The following is an 18,709-nucleotide window of genomic DNA, read 5'->3' as shown; positions in this document are numbered from 1 at the left end:
ACAGCAAGAACATGCAAACTCCACACAGATAGCACCCGAGATCATGATCGAACTAGGGTCTCTGGCACTGTGGGGCAGCAGCTCTACCAGCGTCACCACTGTACAAACTACAGATTTATATTAAGAATCTTTATTTTTAAATTATTCTCTAAAAATGTACCATTCTGGTCACTCAGCTACAGGAATGATGTCATTGTGTGCAGTTCTTGTCACTGAGATATGGGAAAGATGCAGAAAAGATTCACAAGGATGTGACAGGGACCAACCGGAGAGCTGGAATTATAAAGAGAGGCTGGATAGAAAGGGGCTCTTTTCCTTGGAACACTGGCCACTGAAGGATGATCCTATAGGGACGTATGCAAGTATGAAGGTAGTAGATTAGGTGTGAGTGTTCACAGTCTTTTTTCCCCCAGGGTAGGATCAGCTTTTTTCCCCCAGGGTAGGATCATATGAGGAGGTGTAGAGGTGGGTAAAATTATGTTTAAAATTACATGCATAGAAAAGGTTTTGAGCCTTGCTCAAAGGGAACCCCATCAGCCTCCCAAATGCAGACTAATGGGACTATCTCAGATAGACATCTTGGTTGGCATGGATCCTTTAGCTGAAGGGCCTGTGTCTGTGCTGTATAACTATGAAATTGATAATTTGAAGGGGAGGTATTCAAGAAGAAAAAAACATAATAATCCAACATAAAACCCTATAATAGACACAAAAAAATTGAGTAACTCTGGGTCAGACAGCATCTCTGGAGAAAAGGAATAGTTTCGAGTTGACACCCTTCTTCGGACTGGCAGACTCAGCAGAGAAGGGGGTCTCAACTCGAAGCATCACCTATTCCTTTTCTCCAGAGATGCTGTCTGACCCGCTGAGTTACTCCATCTTTTTGTGTCTATCTTCGGTTTAAACCAGCATCTGCTGTTCCTTCCCGCTCATAAAACCTTATATTATTATTCAGCTCTGACCAGTTATATTCATGAGATTTCAGTTCTCCAGTTTCAAAACCAAGTTGGTAGTTAGAGTTCAAGATTATCCATGGACACTGTTACTTCATTGTAATAAGATGATGCATGATAATGTACTGAGGACTGAGAATGCCTTTTGGTATTAGGATCAGAACAACATTTACATGAAATTCAGAGAAACCGATATGGTCTATAGAAGTGTTAAATGTGCCTGTAAGATGTGATTTCATCAAGTGGTATGATTGTTAATAAAACATTGTATCAGACATTGCCTCTGTTTGACAACCTACCACAACAGGCACGGCACGGTGGCACAGCAGTAGAGTTGCTGCCTTACAGCGAATACAGCGCCGTAGACCTGGGTTCGATCCTGACTACGGGTGCTGCCTGTACAGAGTTTGTACGTTCTCCCCGCGACCTGCGTGGGTATTCTCCGAGATCTTCGGTTTCCTCTCACCCTCCAAAGACGTACAGGTATGTAGGTTAATTGGCTTGGTAAATGTAAGAATTGTCCCTTGTGTGTGTAGGATAGTGTTAATGTGCGGGGATCGCTGGTCAGCGTGGACCCGGTGGGCTGAAGGCCCTGTTTCCGTGCTCTATCTCTAAACAGAGGATTCAATCAAAATGATGTGGCATACTGAATGACTGAAAAAGTGCATGAAAATTGGTGCTTAAACATGCAAGCAATTTTACTCGGGGCGCAATTCCAGGGGCAAAGAGAAGGAAGTCCTTATTAAGATTAAGGGTAGGCCAATTAGGACTCAGATGAGGAAGAAAGTTTTCAGCCAGAGAGTTGTGAATCTGTGGAATTCTCTGCCAATTCTGGCCAATTCACTGGATGCATTCAAGAGAGAGTTGGATATAGCTGTTAGGGCTAACGGAATCAAGGGGCAAGGGAGAAAGCAGGAACAGAGTATATTGATTCTGGATGATCAGCCATGATCGTATTGAATGGCGGTGCTGGCTCGAAGGGCCGAATGGCCTACTCCTGCACCTAATTTCTATGTTTCCAAGTCTGCTGAGATGGTGATGACAGTGTGGCCATTTGGGATTGAGGGAAGACATCTCTTCATTCCGGGGATGGCAAATTCTTTCCCCTGGAGCCTGCCGAGACTCAGTCCTTGAGTTCATTGAAAATAGATTTCTGGGCACTGGAGGACTCAAGGAGAAGGAGAGAGCACAGAAAATATATATCATTGAGATAGAAGATCACCCATGGTCATGATTAAACTCAGAACAGGCATGAAGGGCCGGATTCTTATGCTGATAATGTATGGACAGTATTGAACAGTGAGTTAGCATCCGTGGAGCAATGGAAACATTGCAAACTTTGATGGTCAGAACTCAGAGGAACATTCTGTATTCTGATAGGACCAAATGAGACCATAAATTCAATAGAGTTCCAGGACAGTGGGTGGGCTTTGACAGGATTTTACACTACTAGTATGGTGAAAGACAAAAGTCCCAGATTGAAGTGTAAGAGCGCAATGAAGAACATGGAGAAAGAATCTCTTGCTTGTATTTGCAACACCGGTACAAAGACAAACCATATAAGCATAAATTATACAAAAAATATTATATTATAAATACATCATACAAAAAAATTGGGTGGCACGGTGGCGCAGCGGTAGAGTTGTTGCGTTACAGAGCCAGATACCTTGGTTCAATCCTGACTGCGGATGCTGTATGAACAGTTCGTACGTTCTCCCCGTGACCTGCATGGGTTTTCTCTGGGATCTCCGGTTTCCTTCCACACTCCAAAGCCTTACATGTTTGTAGGCTAATTGGCTAGCTAAAATTGTAAATTGCCGCTAGATTGTGTAGGATAGTGTTAGTGTGCGGGTATTGCTGGTCGGCGTGGATTCAGGCTTCTGTACCTGCTGCCCGATTACAACTGTGAGGGGAGAGCATGACCAGTATGGTGGGGATCCTTGATGGTGGAGACTGCCTTCTTGAGGCAGTACCGCGTATCGATGCTTTTGATGATGGAGAGACCTGTATCCATGATGAACCAAGCTGATCCTACATTCTCCGCAACCTCGTACATTTCTCAATTACTCAATCAGACTCCTAGACTACCTTCCCGAAGGAGGAGTGATTTAAAAGCCAGGCCAGGGTGGTGAGGGTACTTGACAATGCTGGCTGACTTTTTGAGGCAGTGCCTCTTATAGACCCCTTCAATGGTGGGTAGAACAAAATCCGTGATGGACCAGGCAGTTTTGACCACTTTTTACAAACTTTATAATTCCTGGGTGTTCATTGCCAAACCAAGCCATGATACAACCAGTCAATATGCTCTCTACCATAAACCTGTACAAGTTTAAGAGAACCTTTGCCTACCAAAGAACCATGTACCAAATCTCCTTAATCTTCTTGGGAAGTATAGTCATTGATGGGCTTTCTTTATGTTTGCATCAATGTGCTGGGCCCAAGACAGAATTTCATGGACAAGTAATCCATCGGAATTGTTTATGACTGGGATGGATGCTGAGAGATGTGAAGCGGAACTCAAAATGAAGTGTTTCATGGTTGAAAAGATGAAGTGTTTAGTTAAATTATACAATTAAACATTTGTAAATGTTCAACTAGTGGCATAATTCCACACATGTAGATAGTTGATGGTTTGCATGCATAAATACTTTATTTCCTTAAATAAAAGAAAGCAGTGTAAAGTATAGGCATGTTGTTAAGAACAGAGTGCACCATGTGTTATGGGTTTTGTTAGATAGATTGTTCTACCAGTCGCCTTTGTTACTCTTGACTGCCTTCAATAAAGAATGTTTTACTGATTATTAAGTCTCTGTCATTTGTGTTAGTAAGCAGCAAACTAAAGAGCTTACAGATAGTACACTTGAAAATATGATTACTAGCAATCTGGTTGGAATGGACATTTGCACTTCAGAGAAATCAATTTAGCACAGAATGGAAGTTCTTATCAATTTAGCACAAATTGGAAGGTAACAGTTATGCTTCAACACTGTATACCAGCGCTTTGAGTTCTGCATCTGCACATTTGCTCAGTGCATATCTTGATTTGGGAATAACATACTGTACATCAGGTTACAGCTAATGCATATCAATATAAATGCACTCTAAAGAATAATATAGACCAGTGGTATGTCAGATATATTGGATTGAATGATCTGTTTCTCTACTGTCGGTCCTGTATTAACTATGTAAAATTCTTGTTGTTAAAACAAGGCAAAATAAAACAATTTCCAACAATGTTAGCTCAAAGCTGCTCCATATAAAAAGGATTTTGTAAAGTAAAAACTGCTACTATTAATCTAACTTGTGGACGCCCTTTGAACCACAAGACTGGAGATGAATGTGACAACAGATACTCACAAAACAGGCAGCTCACGGAGACAGTTATAATTTAATTTGTTCAGTGCTGAAAGGAGAACGCATTAGTTGGAACTATCCCCAGTGCAACATCATGTAAAGATAGCGATTAGATCGTTCAGAAATCCTTTTTTGTGTGTTGCCCAGTAATGCGATATATTGACATAAATCATTCAAATATACCAGAATGTCACAGGACTAACAATGTATCGCTGCTGCATGTCCTGCTGGAATGATACCTTGTTTTTCTGCTGTTCTCCATCCCAGGCGACCCAGGCTCTGACTTCTTGAACAAAAATGAGTAATTTGCAAAGGAAGATGTGAGCAATGTGACTGAATGACAGTAGCACTCGTGGCAAAATCAATAACCAAGATGCACAATAAACATATTCTTAAATAATGAATGAGCATCTTGGATGTTGCTTGATTTAAGGTCCACCCAAAGCAAGTGTTGTATTCGCAGCTGTGGGTGGCCTGTGCATGATTCTTGCAGAGAAACATTTCCTTCCCACTTGTAATGTATAGATTGCCATTCAATCTTGGTTCTACTTTCAAGATAGCAACCGAGGCTCAGAAAATATAAAGTATTCAAGCTCTACAAATGTTATTTTCATCACATTAACAGAGAGGGTAAAATATAAAAACAGTAACTGCTGCAATGCAGCTCTCAATCCTGCTCTGCCATTTAATAAGATCCTAACATATCCCATGCCTCACTTTGTTACCAATTCTCTGTGTGACCTGATCCACTTTGTGCCCAGAATTTATCACTCTCAGCTTTGCACATATTCAAAGATGACCACTCTCTGCCGAGCTATGGTATTCCAAAGATTCCCAATACTCTGGATATGGAGATTTTTCATTGGTCTGAAATGGTCTAGTAGAGCTGCTGCCTCACAATGCCAGAGACCGGGGTTTCATCTTGACCTCGGGTCCTGTCTCTGTGGAGTTTCCATGTTCTCACTGTGACTACGTGTTTCCTCAAGGTGCTCTGGTTTCCTCCCAAATCCCAAGTATGTGCAGGTGTGTAGGTTAATTGACCTCTGTAATTGGATTGTAGTTGCTATTGTAATATAGGAAAGTTAGAAGTCGATTTAGATACAGCAAGGTTTGAGACAACAATATGACCAGATAATCTGTCAGTGGTGTTAGTTGAGGAGTAAATATTAGCTGGGAAGACTCATATTCCTTCTTTAAAGTAATACCGCTGAGGCTCTAATTAACTATTTAAGAATTGAACAGATGTCATCTCTAACAGTGCAGTACTCCTGTGTCACAACATCAGAAAGTCAGTGTAGACTTGCATTTGGAGAAGTGTTTGAACTCACGGGGCCTTTTAATTAAAATGTACCGATGCTATCATTGGGCCATAGCTAAACATAAAAGGAAGCTGTTATGGATATTCTCATTAATGTATAGAATAATATGCAACAAGACAAACTAACATCGGGCCTGTGTGGCAAGAGTCAATTAAAAACAAATAATCTTTGTAGTTACAAAGCATGGTCCTTTTTCAGCTTTTGCTAATATGCCATGCTAAGTTTAGCAGCTCTGATCACAGTGGGACGTACATATGGCTTGGCCTGTGAAAAAGAGGAAAGCAGCCTCACACATCACTTCAACTAGACACAAAGGTGACGTCCCGAAATGTAATCCTCTTATGTTACTTCTTCCGTAGATTTTCTCTGAACAGTTTGTTATACAACATTTTACAACAGCTCTCGGCCGAGTTTTTCTTCAAGGTGTGGCCCCTTAACAGGCAAAAGTAACCTACTTAGCATTGGTTCAAATAGTTTCAACACTGTCATAGCTCAAAATAATCTTCCAAAAATAGCCAGCATTGCCTGTGGCCTCAGTTCATTGATATTCCTTCCTCTAAATCTTTTCAGTTTCCACACACTCCAAATAGCAAGCTTCAAGTTGTCAGGCCTAATCCCAGAGTGCATACTATTCCTCTGAACCCCGGCCAACCTTTCTGTTTAACTCCATGGCTCAGTTCGCTGGCTGTTCTTCACTACAAAGTCTCCAGAACAGCTCTGGTCACCTGCTCTTCCAGGCAAATCAAATTCAGAATAAATATTTTATCACATACATAAATAATTCAAATTTGAAATATATTTAACACTAAAAATGCACAATAAAGTTAAAATATTTCTGATCCAACAGCTACTCAGATGATGTTGTATATTATTGGTCTGCCAGACCTTTCAGACCTACATGTATTTTGCAAAAAAGATGAAAGGCCAAAAAATGTTCTTTGGAGACTATTAAGCAAAATGTAACGCCATGCCACTTGAGAAAATATTAGGGCAGATATCCAAAACCTTGTTCAAAGAGGCAGTATTTGAAATTGTCCCAATGGAAGGAGGAAAGGCTTGTGTTTTAGTTTGTAGCTGTGCTCTCATTTTAATGTCAATCCAAAAGTGGTTTCAGATGCTCATCCTTAGCTGTGCCTCATATGGTCTTTTTTGCCCAGCATGGACACAATGGGCCAAATGGCCACCTTTTGTGTTCTGCATTTCACAGCTCAATGAATATCAACATGACGATGTTCTCAGAAGTCACGTTCCAATAAGACATTCAAACACACGCAAAAAATATTTTCCCTTCTGTGAGCATTGGAAAGTTAGTTTCAGATTATTTTAATATTGAGAAAATATATTGATGAGCTTATCTAGTCTTTCCAAGCATCAGGATTTAAACACTAAAATACCGAAGTATACAATCATAAAACATCTTTACCTCTGATCCAATTGTTACCTATACTGGATATCACAGTTCTGGTTCGTGGATAGTTGCTGCCATATAAATCTCAAAGACCAGAATCAGAGAGGAGAGACGACGGTATCCTCCACGGTAATTATTAACAATGGTGCCCCTCAAGGATCTGTTCTCAGCCCCTTTCCTATTCCTCCTACACACTCACGGCTGTGTGGACAAATCCTGCTCCGTCTACCTACAAGTTTCCAGATGACACCAATGTGGTGGGCCTGATCTTAAACAATGACATGATGGGGGTACAGAAAGGAGATGGAGAGTTTAGTAACATGGTGTCAGGACAAAAAATCTCTCCACAATGAAGGAGCTACAATGTCAGGAAGATGAAGGAGCTGGTTGCTGACTTCAGGAAGCAGGTACATGCCTCAATCAACATCAATGGCACAGAATTGGAAATGGTAAAAAAAACTTCCAGTTCCTAGGCATAAATATTACCAACAATCTGTCCCGGTCCAACTACATTGAACTTACGGCCAAAAAGCACCCAATGGCTCTACTTTCTCAGGAGACCTTGGCATATCTCCAACCATTCTTCCCAATTTCTAGATATGCACCAGAGAAAGCATACTCCAAGGTCTCCTGAGAAAGTAGAGGCATTGGGTGCTTTTTGGCCGTAAATTCAATGTAGTTGGACCGGGGAGATTGCATGAGACTCAGATTGCATGAGACTCAGATTGCATGACAGTTTCATTTGCAAACAGCTCCGCCCAAAACCGGCAGAAATTACAAAAAGTTATGAAAAATGGACTCCACCTTCACGTTTCACAGTCTACACTTCTACATTCCACGTTGCCTTGGGCAAGCGGCCAACATAATCAACAACCTTCTTTATCCTTGTCATTCTCTCTTCTCCCTACTCACATTGAGAGAAGATATAAAAGATTGAAGGAAGTGCCACCAGATTCAGGAATAGCTTCTTCTTCTCTGCTATCAGACTGCCAAATGGTCCTTCCATAAGCTAGGGTATCTTCCTGATCTTCTGACTTCATTGTGGACATTGGACTCTTTCTCTGGAATTGTTAAGCTGCAAGGCTGAAAAACAATATGCTGCAATCTGGTATATTTCTCTTCGTTCAACCTGTTGTACTTGTTGTACTTGTATATGGCTTGATTGTATTTATGTATAATATTATCTGATAATAATAATATAGTATAGTATTGTATTAGCTATGGGCACTCGCATGGGCTCTAGTTATGCCTGCCTCCTTGTAGGGTATGTCGAACAATTCCTGTTCCAGGCCCCATCCCCAAACTCTACCTCCGCTACATTGGCGATTGCATTGGTGCTACCTCTTGTACCCATGCAGAACTCATTGACCATAAATTTCACCACTAATTTCCATCTTGCTCTTAAATATACTTGGACCATCTCCGACATCTCCCTACTGTTTCTGGATCTCACCATCTCCATCACAGGAGACAGACTACACTTCTTCCTACCCTGTTTCCTGTAAAAACTATATCCCCTACTCCCAATTCCTCAGTCTATGCCATATTTGCGGCCAGGATGAGGTGTTTCACACTAGGGCATAAGAGATTCCTCATTCTTTAGGAAACGGGGCTTCCCCTCTTCCATTATAGTTCAGGCTCTCACTAGGGTCTTCTCTATATCCTGCAGTTCCGTTCTTGCTCCCCCTCTCCCCATTCGTAACAAGGATAGAGTCCCCCTTGTCCTCACCTTCCACCCCATCAGCCGTCGTATACAACAAATTATCCTCCAACATTTCCGTCACCTCCAACGGGATCCCACTACAGGCCACATCTTCCCATCTTCACTCCTTTCAGTTTTCCACAGAGACCGTTACCTCCGTAACTCCCTGGTCCACTCGTTCCTTCCCAGCCAAACCACCCCCTTCCCAGGTACTTTTCCCTGCAACTGCAGGAGATGTAACACCTGTCCCTTTACCCCCCCCCCCCCTCGACTCCATCCAAGGACCCAAACAGTCTTTCCAGGTGAGGCAGAGGTTCACCTGCACCTCCTCCAACCTCGTCTATTGTATCCGCTGCTCTAGATGTCAACTTCTCTACATCGGCGAGACCAAACACAGGCTCGGCGATCGTTTCACTCAACACCTTTGCTTATCCCACCTTAACCAACCTGATCTCCTGGTGGCTCAGCACTTCAACTCCCCCTCCCATTCCGAATTTGACCTTTCTGTCATGGGCCTCCTCCATTGTCATAGCGAGACCTAGCACAAATTGGAGAAACAGCACCTCATATTTCACTTGGTTAGCTTACAACCCAGCGACATGAACATTGACTTCTCTAACTTCAGATAGTTCCTCTGTCCCTCTCTTTCCCCTCCCCTTCCCAGTTCTCCCACTGTCTTCCTGTCTCCAACTACATCCTATCTTTGTCCCACCCCCTCCCCTGACATCAGTCTGAAGAAGGGTCTCGACCCGAAACGTCACCCATTCCTTCCCTCCTGAGATGCTGCCTAACCCGCTGAGTTACTCCAGCATTTTGTATCTACCTTCGATTTGAACCAGCATCTGCAGTTATTTTCCTAATCGTATTATCTGATATGATTGGATAGAACACAAACAAATGGATTTCACTGTATCTTGGTATTCATGACAATAATAAACCAAACCAAGCTTCATTTCTGTATACCTCTACCTATCTGAAAATGCACTTAAGTATTTGATTGTATGAGGTTTCTTTATTATCACTTATATTTCTAAATTGAAAGGCTGCAATTAAGAGGGTCAATTTCAATATTTCCTGTACATCGAGGTGCTAATAATCTCAAACTGGGCTTGGTGCCATATCCTCCTGTTACACGTGCATAACTAATGATGTGACTTGGGTGTTTTCTTGAATTTAAAAAATATATATTAAAAGGAAGCAGAGAATATGTATTATTATTGTCACGCATACCAAGATACAGTGAAAAGCATCAGAAGTTGACTAACGTTCGAGTGAGATCAAACTTTCACAAAGTTGTCTTCTGTTTTTTGACAGAAAGCAGGTGGTGGCTTTGTTTTCACAAACTGAGAATAAAGGAATTATTTCTTCATCCACACTTACATTTTGACTGTGTATTCCTCATTAACTTATTTAATTTAATTCAGCTAACTTATGGTATAAAACTAATTCCCCGCCAATCAGTATGTAGGCAGAAGAAGTCACATCCAGTCACTGAACTGTTCCATCGCCACACATATGAGATGTTCTCTGTAATGAGCTTCAAGTCATGCTACTGCTGATTTAAATGTCGGTGAAAGAACATAAATCTTAGGATCCTGAGGGACGTAAAGTAATCTGGATCAATGGTGCTGCTGAAACCATGAAAATAAAACTGAAAGCCTCAACATTCGATGTTAGGACTATGGATTAAACAATCCAGAACCCTCAGCTATCAGTTGAGATCAGCCCTTAGCCCATCAGCCACTGGCATCTCAGTTAGTTATAATTGCCTGATTGGTTTGGCCTACAAATTCTGTAAGTTTGGACTGGTGTTATCACTGCAATTCAACAATATACAGGTACACAGTGCACTGAAAGTGGCTAGATAACGAGAAGGAGAAGGAGAGGGTAAGAGAGCTAAGAGGCAATGAAGAAGTTAAACTAGTACTTAAATATAACAATTTGAATATGGTGTGCAGTTCTAGGCAGCACAGGTTGCAAAAGAGGTTTAACAATAAGATTTCAGGAGAGATAGACTAAAGTGACTCTGATGAAATGAAGATGTTGAGATTGTCTTGGAATGTAGGAAATTTTAGGAAGATCTGACCGTGGTAGCTAAAATCATGAGGAGTTAAGACAAAGTAGTGGGAAACCATTCCAGTTGCAAGAGGGTTCAAAAACTGAGAGTTGCAAAATGAAATTAACTGGCAGAAGAACCAAAAGTGAAACAAGGGGAAATTTACTTTATACAATGAATAGGGGTCTGGAATACACTGCCAGTGGAAGAAGGGCCATGACCTCTTCTCGCTGCTACCTTTGGGCAAGAGATACAAAAAACTGAAGTTGTACATCACCAGGTTCAGGAATCGCTAATTTTCTACAACTATCAGGTTCTTGAACAAACTCACACAACCCAAATCCTACATTGATAACAGAACACTGTGGACCATCACTTGCGCAACCATGGACTGTTTAATGTTTGGCACACGTCTTATTCTTTTTGCACACTTTTTTTTCTTTTTACTGTTTTGTTTTCAGAATGTGTGTAATTTATGTATAATGTATGGTTTTGCATGTCGACAATAAACTTGACATGACCAGACTTGAAATAGAAACAAATTCAATTGTAGCATTCAGAATGGAGCTGGATAAGTATTTGAAATAATTTGTCAGGCTATGGGGAGAAAATTGAGGAATAATAATAATAATAATAATGTATTTTATTTATATAGCGCTTTTCATATACTCAAAGACGCTTTACAGAGATTTAGAGAACATAGGGAAATTAATAAATAGATAAATAAGTAAATAAATAAACGAACAGAGAAAGGAGACAGAAGGTGAGGTGACCTTCAGTGGTTGAAGGCAGTACTGAACAGGTGAGACTTCAGCGATGTTTTGAATGTGGTGAGTGTGGAGGAGTCTCTAACGTTTTGGGGTAGTGAGTTCCATGGGGTGGGAGCAGCGATGGAGAAAGCCCTGTCCCCCCAGGATCTGAGTTTGGTCCGGATGTGGGGGGATAGGAGATTGGCAGCAGCAGAGCGGAGGGTGCAGGTGGGAGTGTGCCTGTGGAAGAGGTCGGTCAGGTAGGATGGGGCCAGGTTATGGAGGGCTTTGTAGGTTATGAGGAGGATTTTGTACTGGATTCTCTGGGGGATGGGGAGCCAGTGGAGTTTATAAAGGACGGGGGTGATATGGTCACGGATCGGGGTGTGGGTGAGTAGACGGGCAGCGGAGTTTTGAATGAGACGAGCTTCAATGCTGAAACAATTAACCTGTACGCACATGTGTTGAATGACCTCCTTCCTTGCGGAAGACATTCTGCATATCAGAAAAAATTGGCAAACCACTATAAACGATAGAAGAAGCACACAGGTCAGCTTTCCCCTTCTTTGATTACTGATTTAGCTTGTGGATACTGTCTGTACCCCAAGGAATTGACTGGCATGCTGAGTATCTATTGACTGAGGTTGCTTGAGGAAGGCCATACGCTTATTTTCACAATTGAGGCAAATGGGTACGACCGCATTCTTTTTCAAAGCTTTTCAGTAGGAGTGTATTGACCGTGAGCATCAATAAAATTAAAAGGAGTCATTCTCAGCTATTTAAAATTGTTCATAAACAAGAACATCAACACTCTCCCCAATAGTAACTAGTTTTTTTGGGGAAAAAACATTGCAACTGGGTCAAACGTACAAAATTATCATTCTCTAATGCTCCAAGACATATGGTTTAAAGGGAAAGAGATAAGACAATTGGTTTCTATTATATACCCAATTGTGCTTGCTCATGAAAGATTTGTCATTAAAAAATATTCAGATTAATGAGTAAAACTTGAACCACACCTTCATTCTGGACCACCAATTTGTACACAGAATTTAAAATGTGTGCAAAAGAAGTACACACAATCCATTTGTTAAAATAATGCCAAATTACAATTATTGCACAGTAGGTTCATTTCTGAAAGAATAATAATGGGTGGAATGTAAACTCATTTTAAATTTCTTGTGACCAACATAATGGCACTTGTATGTTGAATTGTACTTCCATAATTCTGGTCCATTGAAGTCAATAGTTGAACTTAAGAATACAGCACAATACACAGCTCCTATCAAATAAACATGACAACACTAATGACAAAGGGCAGCATTCTACTGCTGTTTCACAGGCTCAACATTTTGTTTCCAAATAACAGCATGTGAGCTAGAAACTGTTCCTTTTGTATGAAATGCTCTGTGAGAAATAAAGCTGAACTATGAAGTGCTATGCAATGTTGCCTTTTGTTTGATGAGGCTGTGTACTTCAAACACTGGTAGTGTGAATGTTGCACCCTTGCAACATGTGCAAGTGGAGACACCTGAGAATTGTAAATTGTCAAATGGTGCTGGCTGATTTACCTCCATTATGACTTGCCTTGCTTGAAAGTCATCTAAAGTTTCATGAAGCTGTACTTCTCTTATCTTCCAAGTCTGGTTTCGGAACAACTTGTATTGCTTATTCAAAAAAAAAGTGAGCTGCTGGAGGATCTCAGTGGGTCAGACAGCACAAGTGGAGGAAAATGGACTGTTGGCTTTTTGGCTCAAGTCTTTTCATCTGGACTGAAAGAATAGAGGGGAAGTAGCCAATATAAAGAACTGGGGGGGCAGGGTATGGGGACAAAAACTAGTGAGTGATAAGTGGATTCAGGTGAGGAGGGATTGATTTGCAGATAATAGTCCAGTCAGAGAGCAATGGGTGGAGATAATGACAGAGGCCAGTGGTGATAAGCAAAGAACAAAAGCCTGCAGATTTTAGAATCTGATCGGAAAATAAAGTACTGAATCAGAAGGGCAGTGGCAGAATGGCATGAGGGAGGGAGGGAGAGATGAGCAGCGGTTGGTGGAAAGGGAATCCAGTGGGAGGAGTGGGTGGGTATTGGGCGGGAGGGGAAAGAAAGATGGTGATAGGGAGTTGGGGGTATTGTGGGAAGGACAGGATGTGTGAGAGGACCAGACAAAGAGGAGGAGCCCCCATTACAGCTTCATTAAACTTTAGATGACTTTCTAGGAAGGCAAATCATAATGGAGGCAAATCAGCCAGCACCATTTGACAATTACAATTCACAGGTCTCTCCATTTGCACATGTTGTAAGGGTGCAACATTCACACACTACCAATGTTCAGCAGTTTCTGGGCCAATGTAAAGTCAGGCCTTAACTGACCTATAACTAGTGTGAGGGCAGATAGTACAAGATGGATTCTGAGCTCAGCGAACTTGCTTTTATACTCTGCAGGTAGATTTTATGGTTATGGCGTCTTAGGAACTTTGGCAGTTGAAAGTAACCTGGACATTGAGAGTTCATATTTCACTGAGGAAAAATTAGTTCTAAAACAAACATTTAAAAAAAACACAATATAATTAATATATGAATATAACTATCAATTAACACATTGTTGCAGAAATTGAACAAATGCACCGTTGGGAACTCCAATCTAGACCAGATTTCATATAATTGCAGTTCTACAACAGTAGCATTAAGCCCAGCTACTGTATTCTGAGATGAATGAAAAGCACAACCATGCCAACACCATAGGATGACACAGTGGTACAACAAGAGGCCTGCTGACTCACAGTTCCAATGACTCATGTTCATTCTGACCTTCAGTCCTGTCTATGTGGAGTCTATATCTTCTATGTGTGACTGCATGGATTTCTTCCTGGAACCCTGTGGTTTCCTCCTACATCTGTAGATGTGCTGGTTGGTGGAGTGAATCGCAACTATGGATTACCCCTAGTGGCGCTGGGTAGAATGGCAATCAGCGTGGAGGTAATGGGCATTTTAAAAATAGTACACTGGATAATGTGGGAAAATTGGATTGATGGGATTGTTCTTAAAACTGGTATCAATGAGTTGAATGGCACCTGATGTCACAAAGAAATGTATACCTCTGATGGATCTCAACTGCCTGTATTCTTCTTATGACCATATATGCTATCCACCCAAATGCTTCAGTTTCCTCCTATATCCCAAGGACATGCTTTCTGGTTGATTAATTGGTTAGTATCAATGACTGTAAAAGGTGGGAGGCAGAAAAATCTGGGGAGAGTTGATGGGGATGGGATGGTCCACCTTCTATGTTAGAAGATTTGAAATATTTTAAAAAAACTTTATGAATGAAAACTATTTAAATACATAACCTCAGAGACAGGGTGGAAATGGTGAGACCTAAACTTGAGGAAAGGTCTTCAACATAATGTAAGATCTATGAAATTTTGATTTTATTGCCACCAATGTTATATAAATGGAATATAATAATACATTTTTTTTTTTTATAAGAAAATAACTGCAGATACTGGTACAAATCGATTTATTCACAAAATGCTGGAGTAACTCAGCAGGTCAGGCAGCATCTCAGGAGAGAAAGAATGGGTGACGTTTTGGGTCGAGACCCTTCTTCAGACTGATATAAATGGATGTCTATCAGAACAGCAGGGTGCATGTTTACCTCAGGATTAGGCATGTAATGTCAGTTGCAAATATATTATGAGAAATCAAAATGTATCAGCGATGTAAATGAATAAATGGGAACTGATTGGGAGCCCATTCTCCCTGCCGATAGTGATCCATGGTGGAATAAATACTTGAGACTGATAAGACCTGTAATATAAAAGCTTAAAGCATTCACTCATTCATTCAAGACAGCTGAAACATTTGGCCCATGATAAAAAGAATTGTGACTCAGGGTTGCTCAGTGATAGCTTCAGAGCACACTGGTAAAATGACAGGGAGCAGATTTGATACTCCTAGGATAGAAAATGTGTCATTTTTACAGAAGTATCATTAAATAATAAGGTATTTATTCACAAAATGCTGGAGTAACTCAGCAGGTCAGGCAGCATCCCAGGAGAGAAGGAATGGGTGACGTTTCGGGTCGAGACCCTTCTTCAGACTGAAGATACTCCAGCATTTTGTGAATAAATACCTTCGATTTGTACCAGCATCTGCAGTTATTTTCTTACACTACTCATTGAATAATAAAATGGATTTTGAATTGAGAGCGCAGGAAGGCCGATTGTTTGGTACAAATACAAAAATGTTGAGTGCTATTGTATTATTTTAAATTAGATATTGTTACATGATTTGATTTTAATGTTCTGTTCACATCTCCAAACAAATATTAGAGATGCATGTGCCAGCAAAACATACAAGAGGGTGGCACGGTGGCGTAGCGGTGGAGCTACTGCCTTACAGTGCCAGAGACTTGGGTTCGATCCTGACGACAGGAGTTCTCCCGGTGACCTGCGTGGGTTTTCTCCGGGATCTTTGGTTTCCTCCCACACTCCAAAGACGTACAGGTTTGTAGGTTAATTGGCTTGGTATAAATGTAAATTGTCCCTGGTGTGTGTGTAGGATAATGTCAGTGCGCGGGGATCGCTGGTTAGTGCGGACTCGGTGGCCGAAGGGCCTGTTTCCGCGCTGTATCTCAAAACTAAAAAACTAAACTAAGGTACTTAAAAGGAGTACAAGTCAGCAGGATGATCGATGGACCTTGATCAGCTGCTTTAGAGAAGTACTTACTTCAAATTTCCTCCGTGAGACTGCCAATGGTCAATCATTCATGATGGCATTTGTTCCCATCCTTGCCCTTTCACTGCCTTGATACCTGCTTCTTATTCCTCTGAAATGACTTTTTAAAAATAGAAACTGGATATAACGTACCGGCTCTGTCCAATTGACGTTATTGTTGCCTAGAAATGTGTTTTTTGGCTGGTATTGCCAAATTAGCTATTTAGCCGTATCTGAGTGTTGTCCTCGGCTTCAACTGGTGTTGGTATTGTTACTGGGGAGGCATAAGTTTTATTCTTATGTGATGAAATAGCTTAAAGCATTCACTCATTCACTCAAGACTGTCAATGTGGTGAAATAGTATTTGGAGGATATTTTCAACGTGAAGTAACAGAGCAGTCATGGAGCGATCAGCAGAATTATTCAGGCACATAGGAAGGCCAGTTCAATTAATTATCTCTCCCTGACGTGGACATTTCAGCCCATCCTGTCACTGCTGCACATTCCTTGCCAAGTCAAGAGCCACTAAACTTGCATATCCCACTCAACCACCTCTCCATCACGACCATCGCTGAAACCACCACAGTGTTCAAGGACTCGGCAACGGACTTGAATCAATACGCCATGGTTGTTGTAGACTTTATAAGTAAATATGTGAAGGAGTGTGTACCCATGAAACCATTCAAGTGATCCCCAACCAGAAGCCGTGAATAAACCAGGAAGTTTGTAATCTTTTGAGGACAGATCTCAGGGCCCGAGATCCTTCCTCGAAGGGCTGAATGGCCTACTCCTGCACCTATTGTCTATTGTCTATTGTCTATTGTATTCCCATCTGGCGATGCAGATTTATATGAGGTCCAGATGCAACCTTGATAAGGCCATCAAAGAGGATAAATGGGAAATGTGCTCTAAACTGAAGGATGAGATGAGCATTTGGCAGCTGTGGCAGGGTTTGCACGCTATCACCTCCAACAAGGCAAATCCCCGGGGGGCAGTTCAAGCAGCAACAAGGCTGGATGGGCTCACTGTATTCTATGCAGACTATGATGGGGAGAACACTGACATGCCTTCCCGGCTCCCATACGGTATCACAATCTCAGTCACCGAGGCCGACATCAGATGATCCTTCAGGAGGGTGAAATCTCGGACAGCATCTGAAGTGTAAAGTAACATACCTCAGTCACTACCAACCGGTGGCACTGTCTTCCTTAATGATGAAATGCTTTGAGAAGGTGGTTATGGTGCATATCAACTCCTACCTTTGCAAGAACCTGGATCTACTACAATTTGCCTACTGCCACAATAGATCAACAAAGGATGCAAACTCACTAACTCTCCACTCTGCAGCAACCACTCACCCAATAAAAACACATACGTCAGGCTGTTGTTCGTAGACGACAGCTCAGCATGCAATAGGGTTGCCAACTTCCTCACTCCCAAATACAGGACAAGGTGACGTCACCACCCCATGCCTCACGTGACCTCCCCCAGCCAGCGGCCACGTGCTCCCGCTCCACCAATGGCGGCTGCCTGGGCCAGGAGGCGGGTTGTTATGCAACCTCCGTTAGGCGGCGCCAGGCCTCCGGGCCTACACTGTCCGGAGGTAGACACAAAATGCTGGAGTAACTCAGCGGGTCAGGCAGCATCTCGGGAGAGAAGGAATGGGTGACGTTTCGGGTCGAGACCCTTCCTCAGTCTGAAGAAGGGTCTTGACCCAAAATGTCACTAATCTCCTGCTGGACCTCCATGAGGCAGGCGAGGACTTCGCCATTGTCAACGAGGGCGACAAAATTATCCAGAAACTGAAGAAGAAAGCGAAGAAGAGGGAGGATTTGGCTCAGAGGAAGGTGCTCGATCCAGGCTACGAGAAGACTACAACTCCATGGAGCTAGACGGTGACGAGCCAGGCCCTCTATGCTCGGTGGAGGGGTGGATCCTGTTTGTGTCCGGAGTCCACGAGCAAGCCACCGAGGAGGTCATCCATGACAAGTTTGCCGAGTACGGTGAGATCAAGAACCTGCACCTCAACCTGGACCGGCGCACCGACTACCTCAAGGGCTACGTTCTGGTGGAGTACGAGACCCAGGCTACAAGGAGGAGCAGGCGGCCATGGAAGGTTTGAACGGGTTGGAGATGGCCGGGCAGCCCATCAGCGTGGACTGGGGCTTTATCAGGGGGCCCCCTAGGAGCAAGAGGCGGAGTGGCCGCAGGAGAAGCCAGAGCCCGGACCGGAAGCGTTATTGAGCCCAAAATACGGGATGTCCCGCCTAATACGGGACAGTTGGCAACCCTAGCATGCAATGCCATCATCCCTTCCAAACTTGTTACCATACTTAGAGAACCAGCGCTCTGTGCATCCCTTGGCGACAGTTTCCTCATCAACAGAACATTTGGTACAAATTGACAACAGAAAAATAGGTGCAGGAGCAGACCGTTTGACCCTTCGAG

At 42.3% G+C, this 18,709-nt stretch overlaps 1 protein-coding gene and 1 pseudogene across 3 annotated transcripts in view; one reads left to right on the top strand and one right to left on the bottom strand.

The window, feature by feature from the left end:
* The window catches only part of lingo2 (leucine rich repeat and Ig domain containing 2), a 535,791-nt gene that overhangs the window by 357,301 nt on the left and 159,781 nt on the right, over nt 1-18,709 (bottom strand). The gene's annotated exons all lie outside the window — the stretch shown is intronic.
* LOC144592231 (RNA-binding protein 8A pseudogene) lies at nt 17,980-18,505 on the top strand (annotated as a pseudogene).

The sequence above is a fragment of the Rhinoraja longicauda genome, chromosome 3 (assembly GCF_053455715.1).
Source record: "Rhinoraja longicauda isolate Sanriku21f chromosome 3, sRhiLon1.1, whole genome shotgun sequence".
NCBI classification, from domain to species: domain Eukaryota; kingdom Metazoa; phylum Chordata; class Chondrichthyes; order Rajiformes; family Arhynchobatidae; genus Rhinoraja; species Rhinoraja longicauda.
The sequence above is the reverse complement of the archived record's forward strand: the minus strand, read 5'-3'. Positions and strand labels throughout refer to the sequence as shown.